Below are 6000 nucleotides of genomic sequence, written 5' to 3'. Positions count from 1 at the left end.
GGCTCTTGCTCTTCAGCAACACGCTGCAGAGAGCTGTGGCATAAAATCATTTGCAGTAAATGTCCCAGTGACCTGAAGGAGCTTCCCAGGAGCTGGGACCACGCCGCGCCTGAGTTTGTGGAACCTGCGTGCGTGTCGTCAATTGATGCTGTGTACAGCGCTGCCTGCATCATTTCTTACACATCTCTGCATGTGTCTGTCCCTCTGCTGCCAAGGCTTTTAGCGCGGACTTCCCACGCATTTATGGAGTGATGAAACGCCGGACATTAGTTTTGGTAAGCAAACATCTGATTCCTAAGAGAATTGTTTTCTTCCTCGTGAGTGTGAGGAGCAAGCAAACACAGAACGGAGAAGCCAAGCTGAGAATCGGTCTGTTACAGAAAGCACCCGAGGAAGAGCGGCAGGGCTGGAGTTTCAGCTCCTGGCGTGCAGCCCCCGGGCTGGATTCCCCGCTCCGGGTCCGCGCTCACCGGGGGACGCTGCCGCCCAGCGCGGGCAGACAAATGCGGTCTTGTGGCTACGAACTTCGGCTGCGATTCAGGTGAACCCGGTTTAAATAACGAGCGAGGCGGTGCTCGGGGAATTCGGCGGGACCGGCTGGTCTGCAGCTCCCGGAGGCGCCCAGGGCCGGGGCCGGGACCGGGACCCGCCGCCACCGGACCCGCAGCCCGGAGCATCCCACGCTCCCGCCCGGCCCAGCCCCGCCCGCGCCGGACTCTTCCACCGCTCCGGCTGCAGAGCGGGAGGGGAGCCGGGGCGGGGGGGAAGCGACGCTGCCTTCGGCCGCGGCCCGGCGGCGCGGCACAGCCCCGCAGGGTGCATCCGCTCGGGCAGCGCCGCGGCGGCACCGGGGCCGGGCAGCGGCCGCCGGCGTGGGCGCCAGCCCCATTCCCGCCTCCCCCCCTTTTTCCGTGTCCTCCCCCCCCCCCCCCCGGCGCGGCGCTGTGGTACGGTCGGCGGGAAGGAGCCGGGGCGGCGGGGCGGCGCGCGGCACTGTGCCGGCGGCTCCCGCGGGGCGAGGGCGGGCCGGGCCGCGCTGGGCGGGGGCGGCTGCTCCGCGCCTCGTCCCTCTCCGTCCTCATCCTCGTCGCCACCCTCCGGCGCCTTCCTGCTCGGTGAGTGCCTCTGCCGTCTCCTTCTTGGCGGCTTCCCCCCCGGGGCCGGCGGTGCCCCCCGCAGCGGGCTGCCTCCCGCCGGGCCGCCGATCGGCTCCGCGGGGCTGCTTCATGCGAGACGGAGCGCGCTTTCCTGGGGGCTCCGCCGGCAACGGGCGTCTGGCTGCAAATGAGTTACTGCCTTCTCTATTAATCTTTTTCCTTCTGTCTTCTCCTTTCCCCGCTGTTCACTGTTTCTCTTGGGGTCCGTCCCCCCCCCCCCCCCCCCCCGATCCACGTTTTCCCCGGTTTAATGGGAAGGGGGAAGGAAGCGCGGAGATGCCGGCACCTGCGGGATGGGAAACTCTCCGCCTTTCAAAGCGGCTGCTGGGTGAAATCCCGTCCCCGCTGCTGCCGTGGGGCCGGGGTTTGAGTCCTGGGCTGAGCCCCCCCCTCTGCCCGCCGCCGGGTCCCGGCGCGGTGCTGGCGGCGGGCGGTGCTGGGGACACTTGTAACGCGGGTCCCGGGGTGGGGGCTCGGTGGAGAGGGCTGGCCGCCAAGTGACCGGAACGATCGCGAGTTACTTTGGGTCTCTTGTAAAAGCGAAATGCTCAGCCCCTGGAGGAGAGGGTCCTCTTGGGCGGGCTGGAAGCTGCTGAAGAGGCTTCGTACCGATAAAACAGGCTGAGTGATGAGAGCGATCGGCTCCCGCCGCGGCTTGGGCCGCACCTGAGCAGCGCGGCTGGTGCCCTTGTAGCCGAGGGGCTTCAGAAATACGCTCCTCTGCGCGGTAGCGTTGAGCCCTCCGAGCTCTTAAAAGGCGGTTTTATAGCATGTCAGAGTGTTAGCTGTCGCGAATATGTTTGAGTTGGTGATTTCTGTAAGTGCTTGAGGTGAGGTACGAAACTCCAGTTTTTACTCCAGGCTGCTGTCAGAATGCTTCGGCTGTCCGTATGGCAAACAGTAAGTTTTGGCTGTGGCTGTGCGTTCGTAAGGGTGGTCCTACGGCTAATTTCTTTTATGATTAGGGAGCCCAGAAGGCTAAGGTATAAATTGCCTGTATGGAGAACAGTGTGGATGTGCACCTTTAATTTCCCGACTGTGCTTCTGAGTGTAATTCTCCCATTTGTTTTTTGGCACGGGGAAGATCTGGGCTGTAAGGCTAAGCCGGGGAACAAGCTTGCGCTGGGCTGCAGGCTCCAGGGCTTTCCCGCGTTCCAGCACCCACTCTGTTTTCTGGTAGCTCTTCTGCTCAAGCTTTAGCGGAGACTGAAGCCCATAGCGTCACGATTGACTTCAGCTTACTTTTGAGGCCAGAAAAAAAAAAACCCCACCCTCTTATTTCATATTAAGGAAGTCATTGTTGTCTTTCCCCTGCAAATAAATACCGTAAGGTCATCAATAACTGGTGCCAGTGTTTGCCGGGCTGGTGAGGGAGCCGGTGTGGGCAGCGCATGGCTGCCGCTGCTGGCGCTTTCTCCTGAGCTGACAGGAGCAGTGCAAGCATTCGGACTGGTATTTGCCGTGGACCTCAGCGTCCAGGCTGAGCCTGTTTTCTTTGGCTTTGAGCAATGCTGGCCGTCATCTCAGATGAGCAGTCACGAGGTGGGAGGTGTGGGCTGTGTTGCAGGAGCTCTGGGTTAGCCCTGCTGTCAGGAGGAAGGCTGCTCTCTTCTACAGGTGCTGCCATTCTTGGTTTCCCTGTCTCAGGTGAGAAGGGGAAGGTGGTACTTTCACTTGCGTTTTGTCCTGTCCTTTATTCTGCAGTTTGTTCTGATTTGGGCTCTTTGCATTATTTTCTTCTAAGGTAAAGGGTAGGGCAGGAGTTTGTTTTCTAAGCAAAGCCAGCAGCAGAGCTCCTGGATGAGGAGCCTGCGCTGACGTGGTGTAAAGGAAAGGACTGCTTTTTTCTGATCTTCGTGGGCGAGCAGGGAGGTGAGGAGCCTGTGTCATGAGCGAAACCTCAGGTTAAGCCACGGCAACGTGGCTCTGTAACATCCTTTATGGGCTGCCTACTCTCGGTGACAACTTGTCACAAGGTTTGTTGCTCACATTCCTGGAAGTCTTTTTATGACTCTTGTTTTCGGTGAGTGGCGTTCAGCTTGGCTGCGTGTGATACCTTTCTTCAGGAGGTGTGTATGTTAAGACAGACACTCATTTAGTTCACCATGCTGTGCCCGTGAAGGATTGCCAGTATTTTACTTCTGCCAAGCTAATGTTGTAGATGGATTTCAGGGGAATGGCAAAGCATAAGAAGGTGGGTCTCTTAAGAACCACTTTCTTTAGAAAAGGCAGATAATAGGCAGCGAGTTTTGGAAGGTTGTTTTATTTAGGGATTGTAAAGAGAGGATTAAAGCTCTTGACAGAGAACAGTTTACGTGGAATAAGTGATGGGACTTGATCATTCAGAAAAATAAGACTCTACCCATCACCAAGAGAGCTTTCAGCTCTCCTTGTCCCAAATTATTCAATAAAAGCAACAGAACTTCTTTTGAGTTCTTTATTGATGGCTGCATAAGGAGTTTTCAGACCTAGAAGTAAACTTGCATCTACTTAAAGAAAATGGCCTATGGATATAAAAATCTTTGATATGCTGAAAGTACTGTAGAGTTATCCCAGATGTTAATTAAGCTGTCTTGAAGAGAATTGCAGCTTTTCCTTCCTTGCCCCCTCCCCTTAAGTTACTGTCTTGCCTGGCACAGTGTTGTGTTCCTGTATTTGAAGAAGCACAAAGGCATTGCTTGCAGAATTACCGAAATGAAGAGGGTTTGTGGAGGGGAGAAGAAACAATCGCATTTTGGGCCCAAGTTTTCATTCCAAAACAAGTTGCTCGTTCTTTTCATAGCTTGAGGTTTGTGACGGAAAGGTTGAAAACACCCAGCGAGAAAAACATGCTAGAAAAAAACTGAAATAAGCTAAACAGAGTGAAATTCAGAATAAACTGTCACCAGTGTTTATAAACCTACTGGAGAAAAGGGAGGGAGGAACCATTCAGATCAATAACAAGTTCTTTTTTATAACTGTAGAGCTTTAATTATATAGTTCAAAAAAATAATCCTAAATGTGTGCTTTTTATACCTGTGTTGGTAGCCAAGGCTAAATCTGCAGAGTTCATGCTGATCTGGGTAATCTGAGTAAAGCTGAATAGTAAAGAGGCTCTTAGGAGAATCTGAAACCCAGGAGGCATTTTTCAGACCTGAGTTATGTCACTTTTTTAGAGGTGCCTCAGGCAATTGCATTTTAAGAAGACAAAGCTTTTGTTTGCAAGCTGGCCTAGAAAAATGCCAAGGATGAATCCCAAGTAAAGGCTTTCAGAAGTTGTCATTTGTGATTAAGTTGATTTTTGCTGTTGTGCACAAGAATGCTGCTGCTTTCCTTGGCGTGGTGTGAACTGTGTCTATTTTTATTTTTGCCACCAGTCCTAGTGTACCTGTTTAATTCAAGTGAGTAATAGTACATGGTGGTTCTCACCTGAAAGTGTATATTTAATTAGAAGGTCAGATGTCTGCTAGCTCCATCGCTGATATAAAATTAATTATATGTGCTTTACAGAAGGCAGAATTGAGGTGACACCAGGGCAGAGACTGACTCAGAACCGGTGTTCTGCAGAATTAACATCTGCTTGTAAGTGTCTAGTTTAGCATTTAAGATGCTCGAACTATCAAAGCCAAGGCTTGTAACAATGAGCAAAGACTGTTTTCTTTTGCATGTCTTAGGAAATCATCAGCTTGCCTGGAGACAAGTATGCATGCAAATAGTGAATCTAAAGCTTTTCTTGTGGCTTCTCATGTTTCTTGCAGCTTAAAACAATCAGAAATAGTATCCTGTTGTTGCCAGGCTGTGGGCAAACAAGAGGAGCTACTTCTGTGGAGCCTGAGATGGGGGATAGTGTGCACGGTATAACAGATGATGCTGAAGCACGAATGTGGAAAAGTATATCGCCTGCAATCTATAGTTTTGTAAGCTCCCAGTGAGGTCCTTCTTGTTTAAGACAGGTGAAATACTGGGAGTATTGTAACGACTTCCTTTTCTTAAATAAAATGAGAACAATTTTTGTCTTAAAATCTAACCATCTTAAAGCAGCATTGGCCTTATTAACAGCATCCGAAGCTGTATTGCCAGGGCAGGAGGTATCCCTGGAGTTAACCTCAGCTTGAGAGGCAACTGCTTTCTATAGCTGTGCCTAGCTTTGTTCTGGACATCCAGGGAAAGGCTATAAGGGCGGCATGAGTCATCTTTTTGGCTCTTGTATAACACTGTTCAACACAAACAATCCTGTTTGTTCTGCTTACTGAGGTCTCTTGTATCTTCCAACATGAAGAGACCCAGGAGAGGATGTACCCTCTCCAGGGGGGACCTGATGAGCTGCTGCGGCTGTTTCGGAGACCACTGGCACCTAATAATAATTTCTTTTTTCTAAAGCAAGCCTTGAGAATATGTTGAAACCAAATACTGACATAGACCAAGATGTGCCGGGGAGAAGCTCCCGAGGCGAGACTTGGCCTTGCCTTTGCGGGGAAGGTCCCCCAATTGATTTAAGGGCTTCTGAGCTTTTGCTTCTACCCTGATGCTGGAGCCGAAGGGCAGGATGCCAAACTCAGTTTCAGTAGCATTTCTGCACCTGCAGCAGAGTATTTCCTTTACTGGACATCCATTTGTAGACTTTGCCAGTGATGTTGCACGACTGTCCTTTTTTGTTCCAAAAAGTCTGGTTTTAAACTAGAGAACATAATGCCAGGTTTTTTTTCCTAAGAAAACAAGAATGAGGTAAATAGCAGGGGCACCTCGGGCTATGTCCGTGTGAATTCAGTGATTCCCAGGTGAAGTCTGCAGCATCATCTGAATGTGGTGTGTGATGGTACCGAACAATAGGCGCTGAAAAGTGCCACAGCTTTATCTGATGCTT

At 51.8% G+C, this 6000-nt stretch overlaps 1 protein-coding gene across 1 annotated transcript in view; it reads left to right on the top strand.

Annotated features, from left to right (window-relative positions):
- Window positions 1–1065: 1065 nt before the first annotated feature.
- Window positions 1066–6000, top strand: part of RALY (RALY heterogeneous nuclear ribonucleoprotein) — a 141505-nt gene continuing 136570 nt past the window's right edge. The window contains exon 1 of the mRNA XM_050907576.1: window positions 1066–1115. The gene's annotated coding sequence lies outside the window, so the exon portion shown is untranslated. The remainder of the gene's footprint in view (window positions 1116–6000) is intronic.

This window comes from Gymnogyps californianus, chromosome 17, assembly GCF_018139145.2.
Source record: "Gymnogyps californianus isolate 813 chromosome 17, ASM1813914v2, whole genome shotgun sequence".
Classification (NCBI taxonomy): domain Eukaryota; kingdom Metazoa; phylum Chordata; class Aves; order Accipitriformes; family Cathartidae; genus Gymnogyps; species Gymnogyps californianus.
This window is presented reverse-complemented; position numbering and strand designations above follow the sequence as displayed.